Source organism: Stegostoma tigrinum, chromosome 28 (assembly GCF_030684315.1).
Source record: "Stegostoma tigrinum isolate sSteTig4 chromosome 28, sSteTig4.hap1, whole genome shotgun sequence".
NCBI lineage: Eukaryota > Metazoa > Chordata > Chondrichthyes > Orectolobiformes > Stegostomatidae > Stegostoma > Stegostoma tigrinum.
Window position 1 is genome coordinate 19,263,659 of NC_081381.1, and position 15,717 is coordinate 19,279,375.

General features: G+C 42.2%; 1 long non-coding RNA gene across 1 annotated transcript in view; it reads left to right on the forward strand.

The window, feature by feature from the left end:
* The first annotated feature begins 3,552 nt into the window (after window positions 1–3,552).
* The window catches only part of LOC125466635 (uncharacterized), a 41,713-nt gene continuing 29,548 nt past the window's right edge, over window positions 3,553–15,717 (forward strand). The window contains exons 1-2 of the long non-coding RNA XR_007250487.2: window positions 3,553–5,522; window positions 6,206–6,395. This is a non-coding gene — a long non-coding RNA (uncharacterized LOC125466635). The remainder of the gene's footprint in view (window positions 5,523–6,205; window positions 6,396–15,717) is intronic.

Below are 15,717 nucleotides of genomic sequence, written 5' to 3' on the forward strand. Positions count from 1 at the left end.
TCTGTAAGTTCCTCTCCAAGCCAGTTGTCATACTGACTTGGAAATATGTTACTGTGGCTGCAGTGTCACTGGGTCAAAATATTGTAACTTCCTCTCCATCAGCATTGTATGTCCACCTATGTCAAGTGGACAACCACAATTCAGAAAGGCAGCTCATTACCACCTTCTGCAGGACAGCTGGAGATGGCAATAAATATGGTCCAGTCTGCAATGCCCACTGCCCATGAATGAATAAAGCAAAAAACTTTGTACTTTACTGAATTTGTGAAGAAGTCTCTTGTTTGTTCAACTTTCTTGTGAAAATATTACTCAAGGAAGAAAAGACAAACTGACCTGTATTAATCTCGCTCTTTATCATGACCTCAGACCATCTCAGTGCATTTAAAGTCAATAGATTTGAACTGAATTCACCAATGTGCAACCACATTGTAAACTCCATGCACCTTGAATGAATTGCTAGATAGAAAAGTAGAGATGAGGCTGCAACCAGATCTGCCATTTAGAGTCGTAGGGTTTTTACATCACCGAAAGAAGCGCTTCAGCTCGTTGTGCTCAAGTGGCTTACTAAACATCCATCTTTTCTAGTCCCATTTTCTTTTACTTGGCTTAACTATTGAGGAGCCATTATCTTCTGCTTTTCTTCATTCATAAGTTAATGTAAATGAACAACCGCAAACTATATTTTAGATGGCTTTTGATGAGGAGACATTGTTATGCAGGATTCAATAAGAATTCCTTGTTAATCTTCAATAGTGCTATTTTTGCATTCTTATTCCTGGTAGTGCTCTCAGTTTTGCACTAAAGTAAACAGGCAGGTGTTGTACCTTTTGCGGTTCACGGGAAGGTGCCGTGGAGCTGTGGGGACTATTGAGAGTGAAGGAGGAGTGGACCAGAGTGTTCTGGAGGCCACAGTCCCTATAGAAAGCTGACAGGGAAGGGGAAGGGGTTATGTGTCTGGAGGTGGCAGCTAATGATCCTTTGGATGTGGATGCTGGTGGGACTGTTTCGCTGTTGTAGGATGGAAGAGATGAGGCGAGGGTAGAAGTGCAGGAGATGGGTCGGGCCTGGCTGAGGTGCCCTGTCAGCTATGTTACTGGAGAAGAAGGTGGTCATTTCAGAGGCCCCCTTTTTGAAGTTGGCATCATCAGAACAGATGTGATGGAGACACAGGAACTGAGAAAATGGAATAAGTCTTTATAGGAAGCAGGGTATGAGGATGTATAGTTAAGGTAACAGTGGAAGTCAGTGTTGCAGTGGATATTAGTAGCTAGCCTATTCCCAGAAATGGACAGACATGTCAGGGAAGGGAAGGGAGGAGTCAGAGAAGGTGAGAGGTGGGTGGAAATTAGAAATTAAATTGATAAACTTTTCCAATTCCAGCAAGAGAGGGAAGGAGCACTGATTATGTCATCGATATACCAGAGAAAGAGTTGTGGGTGAGGCTGGAATAGGACTGGAACAGACTGGAAAAAGGAATGTTCCATGTACTTCACACAGAGACAGGCATAACTGGGGCCTATGCGGGTGCTCATGGTCACGCCTCTAACCTGAAGAAAGTGAGACAGTTAAAAGAGAAGTCCATTGAGAGGTCTAGACCGAAACATCAGCTTTCCTGCTCCTCTGATGCTGCTTGGCCTGCTGTGTAAATCCACCTCTACACCTTGTCATCTCAGTTAAAAGACAAGTTGTTCAGGGTGAGGACGAACTCAGCCAGGCAGAGTGGTGGTGGATGTGGATGGTTCAGACCTTTTTTCCACAAAGAATTGGAGATCCCTGAGACTGTCTGTGCCACTGGGGATGGATGTGTAAAGGGACTGCATGTCGATGATAAAGAGGAGGCAGCTGGAGCCTACAAATTGGAAATTCTAAAACCAATGCAAAGCATCAGAGGAATCACGGACGTATGTGGCGTTCAAGTAATTTGGCAGGGGTATGGGATTCAAAAAAGGATTATAAAAGAGAACACCAGGGTTCACAAAATACTGGGAGTAAAGCTGGCTATAGCTTAGAGAAAAATATGTTAATAGATGAAATCAGAGTAAGGGAGAATGAAATGAATTCCAAAACAGAGTTAGCGTGCATATATGTCAATGCACAGAGGTTGGGGAGGTACAGATGTGAATTGCCATGTAGAAATGTGATGTGTGGTAATAACAGAGACCTGGTTCAGTGGAGGGCAAGACTGGATGTTAAATATTATGGGTATAAATTGTTCAAGAAAGACAGAAAAGGAGGAGAGGCAGCAGTACACATTAAGGAGGACATTGCAGTGTTTGAGAGAGAGGATAGCTCATAGCTCAAGGACAAAGTCAGTTTGCCAAAACTAAGGAATTAAAAAGGGTACAGTCAGTGTAGTGTATAGACTAGCAACTGGTAGAACTTGAAAGAGGTGTAAACTCTGAGGAGGACAGTGTTGTACTCCAAAAGGACAAAGACAAGATGGTGGAGTAGCTGGACAGATGGTTGGTGAGGCTCAATGCAGAGAAACATGAGGGATACATTTTGGTAGGAAGAATGTTGAAAGACAATATCAAGTAGGGGGTATAATTCGAAAAGGGGTGCAGGAGCACAGGGACCTGGGTGTATATGTGCACAGATCTTTGAAGGTGGCGGGACAAGTAATGAAAGCAGTTAATGAAGCAAACATTATCCTTAGCTTTATGAACAAAGGCATAGAATATAAGAGCAAGGAGATGATGTTGAACTTGTATAAGACACTTGTTAGGCCTCAGCTGGTGTACGGTGGGCAGTTGCAGATGTCACATTATGGGAAATATGTGAATGCATCTGAGAGAATTCCTTTTCTTTATTCATTCATGGGATGAGGGCATCACTGACCAGGCAGCATTTATTACCCATCCCTAATTGCCCAGAGGGCAGTTAAGAGTCAACCACATTGCTGTGGGTCTGGAGTCACATGTAGGCCAGACCAAGTAAGGATGGCAGCTTCCTTCCCTAAAGGGCATTAGTGAATCAGATTTCCTGACAAGCAACAATGGATTCATGGTCATTATTAGATTCTTAATTCCAGATAATTTACTGACTTCAATACCTACTGTCTGCTATGGCAGGATTTGAACGCAGGTCCCCAGAATGTTCAATTGAGGCATTCAAGAGAGCATTGGATGATTTATTTGGATAAAAGTACTGAGTAAGGCAATAAGGAAAAAACAAGAAAAAAGCCATGGTGTAATGGAGTGCAGGCACGCTGGGCCAAATGGCATCATTCTATGCTGTAACAATTCTGTGTTACTGCGATTTAGTTCATCAATACTGAGAGACAGCACTGCCAGGAATAAAAATGCAAAAATGTGCTGTAAAGGGTTGCTGGGAATTTGGGACCTTTGTCATTTTAAATGTGCAGAACCTCATTAAATGCTATTTTTATATAAATGACAGTTTCTGGCAATTTGTTATTGGCATGTGTTGATAATACGTTCTGCATGAGTAAATAAATAAAAGGATAATTAATTTGCAGACATTTACTAAAGAGTTCAGAATCTGCAGCCACTTAGTACTTCAATTTTATTTGTCACTTCCAGTGTACAAATCTTCTTTAGGAAATGCTGTGGTCTAGTGCGAAGTTGTGCAGGATCTGAAGGATGACTTTGGCTTCAACATTGGACCAGGAAGTCAGGCTTAATATTGTGACATCCTTCCCATCACAAAAACTCAAGAAGAGATGGAACCCGGGATCTCGTGTTCATTTCAGGGACCTACTTCAATCCCAAAAGTTTTGTCAGTTCTGTGATCTATCATCATAGTATGCACCATATTAGTTTCTTTGGTTGTATCTAAAAGTTTTTTGCATTTTTTAAATTTACAAACAATTTAATTATCAACATAGCAATTTTAAAATTAAATTTTAATCAGTTTGGATTCCCACAAACTTGCTTTTGTTATCCACTACCTCACCCCTAAGAGATGTGTGTAAGGAACTCCACAGATAACTCACCCACATATCCTTCCATCCATCTTATGGTGAAAAACCCTGTTTCAATGTTGCCCTTAATTTTCAGTAACTTGTTCATGAACAGGAAAGGTATGAAGCATGGCTGGGGTGTCTGGTACTGCTTTTGTACATATATCGTCCATCTTTTAACTTTTGGCTTAGAGCATTTTCAGCAAGGTTCCTTCTTTTGCCCTGCCACAAATGCTTTAGAGCCTTCCTTAGGATTTCTGTTTGATACCCAAACTCAGCTGCCTGCTCCCCCTCATTAACATCATTTGAAGAAGTGGTGCAAACTTCCACATATATTCTGATGGCACCCAGCTCTACCTCTCCACCATCTCCTTGATCCTCCCACTGTTATCAGACCACTTGTCTTGAACCTCAACATTCTGCTGTTTCAGCATTAAGGAGAGCAAAGCCGTCTTGCTCAGCTATCCAGAATATTGGTTCCCTCATCATCATCCCACTCATAGACCATTCTCAGGTTGAACCAAGCTGCACACAACCTTAGCATCTAATATGAATTTTCAACACTGTAGGTAATCAATCACACACAAAAAAAAGCTATCGTATCTACTTCTGTGACTGTCAAAATTTAATCCTAGCCTGAGGCAATTGCTGCAGAGACATGCATCCACCACTTTGACATCCAGATTTGACTATTTCAATGAGCTGCTCGTCAGTTTCCAGTTCTATTTCCTCCATAAGCTTTAGATGGTCTAACCTGAAGGTGATACCACATTCTCAAACATCCATCCATTCCACCACTCCAGTGACAAAAGTGTGTACAGTCTACAAGATGCACTACAGAAATTGACCAAAGATCCTTAGACAGCAAATTCTAAACCAATGAACACTTCCACCTAGAAGGATAAGGGCAGCAGATTCTTGGGAACAGCATCCTCCAAGCAACTCACTATCCTGACCTGGAAATATATTGCCGTTCCTTCAGTGTTGCTGGATCAAAATCATGGAATTCCCTCCCTAATGGGTCTACGTGCAACACATGGACTGCAACTGTTAAAGAAGGCAGCTCACCACTGCCTTCTCAAGGACAACTAGGGGTGGCCAAGAAATGCTGGCCAGTCCACGATACCCATGTCCTACGATTGATTTTTAAAAATTGCTAGTTACCTGTACCTTTAAGAGTTACCCTCATGAATGAAGTTGAAATTGCTTTTTTAATTCAACAATGATGAGGTTAGATTGTTGAACTGATGCCAGGAAAGACAGAGCTTTTCTGTTTTTAAACTTATCACAATCAGGGAAACCATATGGTGTAGAGGGAAACCTTCTCAGTAATCTCCTATTTACTATAGTCCCTGCTACATTATCTGTTTACACTGAGACACCAATATCCTGTATCAAGAGCTAGACATCCCTGTAAATTTCCTTTGTTGTGCGCAGCCTGTGTATTTTAATGCATGGTTCCTTTAAGTTGTTTTGCTAGATTTGGGGTGCATGCAGCAGAACATGCAGACGACTTGTGACAGCCTCTGTGACACCTTCATCACTACAGCATGGCCACACATACGTTTGGCTCAGCAGCTTTTTTGCTGGAGACATCTAAGTGAGTCAGCAATTTGTTTTATTTCCCTTTTCCTTTAAACTAAGGGAAAAATTTCGATCTTGATGTGAGATTAGGTAGAACTATTTGTTTAAAATTTACCATGAAAAGATTTTCTTTGGAAAATGACTATTGGAAGGGCAATATGCTGTATTGACAATTGTGTGATCTGCATTAAAGTAGACTGCAAAGATTCATTATTACAATTACTGTGCTGTACTGGGTCATTATTTTCAAGGGATATATTGTGATAGGACCTTTCAATAATAAAAGAAGACAAGAAACAACCAGAAATCTTTGTGACCATCTGTATATTGAAAATTCCCATCACTACAAAACATCTCTACCCTCAGACTGGTTAAAAAGTAATCCCCACCAGCTCAAGCAATATTTAAAGCCTTTACACAGAAGCTAGCTAAGCGGAGAAAGGAGTAAAAGGTTGTGATGGGGTTAGACAAATTAAGGTGGGAGAAGACTTGTGGAGCATAAATGCTGGAATGGATCACCTGAGCCGAATGATACATTTCTGTTCTGTACATTGTATCTACTTCTATTAAGAGTAGCATTAAAACCCACAAAAATAATGTGTTCATTAAATGTCTGAATTTTTTCATGCTCTGCAGCTTCTTTGCACTCTCTTACCTGCTTTATTGAAATACTGAACTTTTATTTCCTTTTGCTTATAGCCATACACCATCACCATGACATTGTCCATGCTTAGATATTGATTGGAGATGGAGAGAGGACTCTTGGCACTTGCTAGGCAAGGAGCATGGCGCAGTGTTTCAACTCCTGCAAGTTGTTTTCCACCTCTTATGGGAACATAAAATACCATTTTAAATCGATCAGCTTGTGGCTATAGGGGATCTATGTGAGGTAAGTGCATGGCTATAACTGATTTTCTGGAGTATCACATACACAGCATCCACAAGTATTACCTTACCAAATCTAGCTGAAAACAAATAGAAATACCCCCTAAATAATCAAGCAACCTTACAGGCTCTCTCTCTCTCTCTCATACAAATACACTTAGTGTGAAGGGGGATGGGGCAGCAGAGACGTGATGAAGTGAGTGGTGGGGTTGGGTTTTCCCGGTTAGGCATCCCTGGAAGAGGCTTCGCAGTGAGGTTAAAATTGTATCACTGATAATGTGAACTGCAGATGCTGGAGAATCAAAGATAATAAAGTGTGAGGCTGGATGAACACAGCAGGCCCAGCAGCATCTCAGGAGCACAAAAGCTGACGTTTCGGGCCTAGACCCTTCATCAGAGAGGGGGATGGGGTGAGGGTTCTGGAATAAATAGGGAGAGAGGGGGAGGCGGACCGAAGATGGAGAGAAAAGAAGGTAGGTGGAGAGGGGAGTATAGGTGGGGATTTCTGAATCCTCGTGTCAAATGTGAATCAGGAGTTTGGTCTGTTGGAAAACAGCCACTCATTGTGATTTTCCCCAGAGCAACAATTAAGGGCCTGAAGCTAGCCTTGCTGTCTCACTCAGAATGGTTGATGGGCTTTTGAAAGTGGAGGGTCAATCAGAGACCTTTCAGCTGGAAACCAACAATAGAATGCCATGACAGGTATTTGAGGGAAAGGGTAGCCAAAAATGTAGGTGGCTCCTCTCTCATTTCTTTCAAACTCTGACAAATGAGGGTTTGCCTGGCTCTTCATAATTCATATCTCTTTCTTAATATCATTGTGAAACTAGCCATGTGGTCCCAGAATAATTCCCCCTTTATCTTCCTTTCCTCTTATGAATATATTGATGAACAATGCTCATCACTTTAATTATGATACATCTGAAATGGGGATCTAAATAATGCTGGGAGAACTGAGTTTCCAGTTAATACAATGCTACTGTGGTGTCTCATTTTGTTCCAATGTGTCATGCTAAAACTTTAGCTATACGCATATTCGAAAAAAAAACAGACAGGGAAAGACCAGCTGAACCCTGAAGTCTGGCCCAAACTGTTACAATGCAAGCAGTGATTGTGACACAGTGTTATCTGAATTAATTTCTGAGCTTTACCGTCTCTGCAATGCACATCGAATTCTATCACTCCGACCAGCAAATTCCCAACTCTAGAAACACCAATATGGGCTTATTTTTCACTCTTTTGAGTGAGTTGTGCTGACACTATGCTGCTAGAGAATGAGATTTCCCTGAGAAACTGCATATGAAATCTCATCTTTTTCAGAGAGAAAGAAGCAATTTAAAATCGACTTGGTCAATTTCAGACCAGTTCCTGAAGTTTGACCCCACCCTGATATGGCAATTTCACTGAGGAAATCTGTAGGCTTGGAAAATAAAAATATCATATCGGTGCACAGATGATTGAAAAGAGTTGGAAATAATGGTATGTTGTTGAAGAATGACATGGGAAAGATTTACAGTGTATCTGACCACTATTCTGTGTGATAAAAAAAGTGCTTAATGTTAGTTGGGAACTCAAAAAAAAGGAAAATTTCTCCATCAACCATCAGACATTGCTTCATTGATAGAACATAGAACATAGAAAAGTACAGCACAGTACAGGCCCTTCGGCCCACAATGTTGTGCCGTGGAAGAATCCTAATCCAAAACTAAAATAACCTAACCTACATTCTCCTCAATTCACTGCTGTCCATGTGCATGTCCAGCAGTCGCTTAAATGTCACTAATGACTCTGCTTCCTCGACTACCACTGGTAAACTATTCCATGCGCTCACAACTCTCTGGGTGAAGAACCTCCCTCTGGCGTGTCTTCTATGCCTTTCTCCCAACATCTTAAAACTATGACCCCTCGTGGCAGTCAATCCTGCCCTGGGGAAAAGTCTCTGGCTATCGACTCTATCCATGCCTCTCATTACCTTGTACACCTCGATCATGTCACCTCTCTTCCTCCTTCTCTCCAGAGAGAAAAGTCCGAGCTCAGTCACCCTCTCCTTGTAAGACAAGCCCTCCAGTCCAGGCAGCATCCTGGTAAACCTCCTTTGCACCCTCTCCAAAGCCTCCACATCTTTCCTATAATAGGGCGACCAGAACGGGACACAATATTCCAAGTGTGGTCTCAGCAGGGTTTTGTAGAGCTGCAGCATAACCTCGCGACTCTTCAACTCGATCCCCCTGTTAATGAAAGCCAAAACACCATATGCTTTCTTAACAACCTTATCCACCTGGGTGGCAACTTTGAGGGAGCTATGCACTTGAACACCAAGATCGCACTGTTCCTCCACTCTGCTGAGAATCCTGCCTTTAATCCTATATTCAGCCTTTAAGTTCGACCTTCCAAAATGCATCACTTTGCATTTATCCAGGTTGAACTCCATCTGCCATTTCTCAGCCCAGCTCTGCATTCTGTCAATGTCTCGCTGAAGCCTGCAATAGCCCTCGATACTATCAACGGCACCTCCAACCTTTGAGTCATCAGCAAACATACTAACCCACCCCTCAACCTCCTCATCCAAGTCATTTATAAAAACTACAAAGAGCAGAGGCCCAAGAACAGAGCCCTACAGGACACCACTCACCACTGACCTCCAGGCAGAATACTTACCATCTACAACCACTCTCTGCCTCCCTTCAGCCAACCAATTCTGAATCCAGACAGCCAAATCACCCTGTATCCCATACCTCCTGACTTTATGTATGAGCCTGCTGTGGGGAACCTTATCATACGCCTTGCTGAAGTCCATGTACACCACATCCACTGCTCGACCCTCGTCATCCTGTCTCGTGACTTCCTCAAAGAACTCAATAAGATTTGTAAGGCATGACCTGCCCCTGTCAAAGCCATGCTGACTCCCTTTAATCATGCTATGCTTTTCCAAATAGTCATAAATCCTATCCCTCAGAATTCTTTCCAAAACCTTGCTGACCACAGACGTAGGACTGACTGGTCTGTAATTTCCAGGGATTTCCCTATTCCCTTTCCTGAAAAGAGGAACAACATTTGCCTCCCTCCAATCTTCCGGTACGACTCCTATGGAGAGTGAGGAAGCAAAGATCTTTGCCAGCGGCTTGGCAACCTCCTTTCTCGCTTCCCGGAGCAACCTAGGATAAATCTGGTCTGGCCCTGGGGACTTATCAATCTTAATGTTTGCCAAAATTTCTAGCACATCAACTTCCTCAATCTTGATCTGTTCAAGCCTGTTTTCCTGCTCCTCAAAGTTCTCATTCACAACAAGGTCCCTTTCCTTAGTGAAAACCGAAGCAAAAAACTCATTTAGGGCTTCCCCTATCTGCTCAGACTCCACGCACAAGTTCCCTACGCTATCCCTGATCGGCCCTACCGTCTCCCTGATCATTCTCTTATTCCTCACGTATAAGTAAAATGCCTTCAGGTTCTCCCTACTCCTTCCTGCCAAGCCTTTTTTGTGCCCCCTCCTGGCCCTCCTCAGTCCACTTTTGAGCTCCTTCCAAGCAAGCCTGTAATCCTCTAAAGCTGTGCTAGACCCTTGCTTTCTCCACCTTATGTACGCTGCCTTTTTCTTTTTGACAAGAAGCACCTCTGTACCTGTCATCCAAGGCTCCTTAATCTTACTCCTTCTTACCTGTCTCAGAGGAACAAATTAATGCATCACTCGCAACAGCTGCTCCTTAAACAGCCTCCACATGTCTGCTGTGGCCTTTCTGTGGAACAATTGCTCCCAATCTGTACTTCCCAACACATCTCGATGAGCACAATATTCATGAAAGAGGAAATTAAGGACAGTTTGTGCAATGTGTTCTGATAATGTCAGTTTACAAATGGGTCAGCAACAATAACTTACTTTCATACAGCATCTTTAACTTGTCAACCGCCTTGGGATGTTTTGCTAAGAATTCTATCAATCAAAATTTGTCATCAAATCATGTTAGGACATTTCAGTGCAAATGACAAAACGTTTGGCCAAAGAAATGGATTTTGAGGAGCATCTTAAAGGAGTGGAGGTAGGTAGAAAGACAAAGAGATTTAGCGAGGAAATTCCAGCAATTAAAGCCATTGCAGCTCTGACCATAGTTGTCAGTGGTGTAGTAGTAAAATCAAGAATGTTCAAGATTTTGAAACTGGAAGAGTGTAGAAATCTCAAAAGAATGTAAGGGTGGAGGAGACGACAGAGATAGGGTGGGGTGACACTGTGGGGAGATTTGAATGCAATAAAATGAGCAAGTAGATCTTAAATTAATTCAAGCCAGTTTTGCCATAGAACAGATTATGAGACACCATGAACAGACAAATTTATATCTGTTGCAACGTCCCACATTGCCACTTATGTCCATCTTGTGTGACATAACCTCATTCCCTCATGATCATTTTTGGTGTAAGTTTGAGATGTGCTCATCATCTTCCAGCAGTGACAGATGTTCATTTGCATGTACCAACCATTAAACAAATTTGCATGTACAACGATAAACACAAATTTGTAATGCAAAGTCTAATTTGTATTCTATTTAACTCCCAGGTATTAATTTTTGTTTGGCTTGGTAATATTTGATAAGGAAGCCTTGAGTCTAAATTAAGAAGAAGCTAAAAGCTGCTTTGTGGGGTTAGGTGCTTTGTTATGTTCTTTTCTTTGAATCCACCTCTTTTCAGCAAATTGACATCCATCAATTTAGTAATAACAGTCATGAGAAAATAGACCATTTTATAGTTTTTACCATCAAGCCAGAACAAGCTATAGGTCAACCCACAGCACTGAAAATGCTTCCTACTCTGTGTCATTGTCATAGAGCCATACAGCACAGAAACAGACCCTTTGGTCCAACCAGTCCTTGCTGACCATAATCCCAAATGAAACTAGTCCCACCTGCCCACACCTGGTTCATATGCCTCCAAATTTTTCCTATTCAAGTACTTATCCAAATGTCTTTTAAATATTGTAATTGTACCCACACCTACCACTTCCTCAGGAAATTCATTCAACACACAAACCACACTCTGTGTCAAAAATTTGCGTCCATTGTCTTTTTAAATCTATCTCCTCTCACCTTAAAAATGTGACCCCTAGTCTTGAAATTCCATAACCTGGGGAAAAGGCAACTACCATCAACTTTATTTACACCCCTTATTATTTTAAAAACTTCTATAAGGTTACTTCTCAGCCTCCTATGCTCCAGTGAAAAAAGTTCCAGCCTATCCAGCCTTTCTTTATAACTCAATGTCCTCTAACACTAAATTGTGAAACTTTCCCATTGTAGTATTGTGACATTTTCATTCTTAATATCAGTGACTTTTATGAAAATTTACTATGTCTCTGTGACAGAATATTTTTATGAATGTTCCATCATATTATTTTGTTCTACCTTTCAATTATGATGAATACACCAACTGAAAACTAAGGTATCGTTTTACAAAATGACTTCTCAAACAAAAGAACAGAATATGGAGGTTACCTATGCAGGGAGTAGGCCAATAAACATTCAATTCAATACAGTGTTGTGGAATTTGTGTGCATATATTTGAATGGCAGTTCTTCCTGGGATTGAGATATTTGCATTTGCTTTGAGCTTCTTCTTTTAAAATATACATTTCTCCCCGTGTCAGTAAAATTGTGCAATCTATTTGAAACTATCTGAAAAGGTAGGCTAAAGAGAATCCCTGGAACTCCCTCCTGAACTGCATTGTGGTTGTACCTCGACAAAATGAGTGGCAGGGTTCATGAAAGCAACTGGCCACCACCACTTCAAGTCACTTGGGGATGGGAAATAAGTGCTAGCCCAGTTCACAACACCCAGGCCCCATAAATGGACAAAACAAATTCAGTGGCAGCAGTAAACCATTGTGCAATAGTTGCTCTTTTGGGATCTTGGCCTGGATTTTAACTGTAGCAGATGCACACTGTGAGAAAGGGTTAAACCAAAATGAATCACTGTCTCAGATCCAGTTTTTTTTTAACCACCACATCTCTGATTGACCTCGTTGCAGACGAACAGGAAACACACATGAAGGAAATTGATCCCTCTTTAAATTTGTACAAGTGAACCCAATGATATCTTCAGAAATATTCATAATTTTAGCCGTAGGCATTAACAGATGCACACCCACTTTCCCATCAGGCCAAACAAGATAGACAGAAGTGCTCTCAATTGTGGCCAGAACTTTGCATCACCGTCTTTCCCTCAACTTCACACCCTTCTCCACATCTCGTTTTCTGCTGCAGACTTAGGCTATTCCCCAGCCTTGAACAGCATGGGTTGTGATGAGATTTGTGGCAGAATCATGCAAGAAGTCCAGTGAAACCTATCTTAACATTAGGAGAAACTCACTGTAACTTTTATGTATCCATTGAGGTGAGGCAAGTTTCTCACTGGGCAGCAACATGTTGCCAATTGAGGAGGATTGTGTTTTGTTGAATGCCTACTAATGGCACAACTCGCCTCGTCAATCTTCAGCTTCCTAGGTTACCAAATGTGTTGTGGTCAGGGGAAATGTCTAGCAACTTCAGCTTGCTGTAGGCTGCATAGAATCTCCACTTTATGCATTACCAAACGGCATCTTGTGGCATCATTCAAGCACAGCAGCAGCATACACCCCTCATCCAAGGACATTTACATCCAACATTTGCCAATGTCACACAATCGTCATAGAAGCTGCCCAATCCACTTGCAGCACACACAGCATTGAAAGCTCACTGTGAGGACATTTTGTATGCAGAGATCTTGGGTGGGACCTCAGGGCTGAAGGCTTACTCTCGTAGCCTTCTATCGCTTAGTGCCCACTTCCTGTTTTTCTCACAGTAACCCTGCATTACGTTGCCAAGTCCTGTTAACGTGTTGGCACTTCAGCCAGATCGAAAGGCTTTCAGTGCTGCTGTACTGACATTCTCTTTTGTGCAGGACATAGACAAGGCAGCTTGTCATTAGAACAAGATATGGGGGTTCCAGGGGCGGAGGGAGGGGGTACATATTGCTGTACAATGCACAGAGTCTAACATTTAACAGCTGAATGCATGGCAAACAATTAGTCAAACAAATGGCCATGTCAGAAAATGTATTCAGTCTAGTCCTCGGTTCAGTCAAGTGGGACAAAGTGGCGATGTTGGCCAGGGGTTCTGGGACTGTCAGACACAGGCAAAGTCTGCATACAGGCCAGGGATTGGCTGTGGCCAGCAGCCTACTCAAATCAGGCACAGTCAGGGGGTCGTGGGCAATAATCAGTCCTGTAGGGTAACTGCATGGAGATTCCATCATAGAAGATGTTTCCACTAGTTGGGAGAACCTTAAACTAAATGACATAGTTACTGAATACGGAGATGTTCATTTAAAACATAAAAGCAAAGAGATTTCCTCTCCCAGAGGGTAGTGAATGTCTGAAATTTTCTACTCCAGAAAATTGTAGAGTGTAGATCACTGAAGGTGGAGTTAGATAAATTGTTGAAATATCAGGGACTTGACAGCCGTGCTGAGCTGGCACGAAGCATGAGTTGAGGCTTGGGGCAAATCAGCCATGATCTTGTTGAATGGTGGGTCAGTCTTGATGGATTTGCTGTTGCCCTTGTCAGTCGGAGAGCGGTAAACACAGTGGCTGGGGGTTTGGTCAGTCCTCTCTTGGAGCTAGTGAAGGGCAAGTACAGACCTGGGGGTCCATATATTGACACTTGAGGAGGGACAATGAGAGAGTCAAGGCTGGAGAGATGAAAGCAAAGGCTCGTGATGAGTGGGGACAAGGGCAGTGATGAAGGGAATTAACATTAGCGGATGAACACATCTAGTCAGCAGCAATGCTATGCTGCATGGATTCTGGGTAAAACATGAGATTAGAAATTGTCAGAAATCTGCAAGGATACTGCTGTAGGGTCATGTTACTGTGAGAATAATGGGGTGGGGATGGGATTGGAAAGGGGGATGAGCATGGGAGACGTTTAGTTCAACGGGCTGGAGCTAAACTTTCAAAACCAATCTGGATTCCATTTCCTAAAAGTCCCACAGTGGCACTTGAACCTAGAGCTTCTGGCCCAGAAATAGAGACACTGCTTCTGTGCCAAATGGCCATAATGTTGTAAGTCCATTCTTAATATGTTCTGAGATGGCAAAGTCAAAACATTGCTTCTGAAGGTCAGTTCCCCTGGGGTGTTGCGTAACATTCTTGGAATTTGTGAATAACAGCAGGAGGGCTGGGTTGTTGCTCATGGCACGTTGCGGTATCTGCAAGGGATGGAGTTATTTGGTTTTGGAATGAAATGAAGTCCTATTTGCCACCTTCAGAACCAACCAGCCCAGAGTCACCAGAACAAAGTGAACCAGCTCTTGCCATGCACCTTCCTTCCTTGCCCACATTTCTCCCATTTCCCTTGAGGTTTTGGTGGCTTGAACCTGGAGGAATTTAGTTACCGACCTTGCTTCTTCCTTAGCATGCTCTCACAAATATAGTATGACTTTCCTTGCAGGCTCTTGAGCCAGGCTTTAACCATCCAGTTCCATGCTCAATTCTCTACAGGTGGAGAATGACTTATCTGGCCACAGACTGAGCACTTGCAGATGTTTCTGAAAGTGAGATTGGTCAACATCATGTTGGACCCTGGCTTGAACCTTGAGTGGCAGAAAGGTAGGGACCATTGGGAGGACGTTCCAGATAGAAGCAAGTGATAAAACAGGATGTATTGTTGCACATGTGAGAGTCTTCATAGGAACCTTTCTGGATATCCAGGCAGTGGTTACGTCAATCAAATTTAATTGTATATTTCCCTCAAAATGTGACTGTAAACTAGAGACGTGCAAATTTTTGTGCCTTGGATCCAATTTCTGTAGATTGTACACAATTCCAATCTACACTCATAACTGTGGGAGAGACATTTTTAAAATGATTTTTCAGTGTAAGACGTGGATCACCCCATCCCCAGTGATTACCACAGAATGCCTGGTGTGTGCGAGCATAAATGAACCTCCCCCCACCCCCGAAGATTCAAGTATGATCTGAAATCAGGGTCATACATAAAGCTTTTATTGTTTTTATAACTGAACCTAATAAAGATAGCATCAATGCATTGTGCATAAGTGCCTGTAATAAAAATATGTATAAAAGCATCCACAGAGATGAGCATGATGTGTGTAACCATTTACACATCCACACATGGTGATGTGAATTGACACTTTTATATGATTTCTCAAATCCTCAATGTGTAATAAAATGAAAAAGCATAAATAAGCATGTGTCTCTCAGGTATTTTCATTTAGAGTTCAATGCTGTATTCCTAACGGGGGACAGAACAGAGGTTAGAGTGAAGAAGGAGTTCTGGAGGCAAG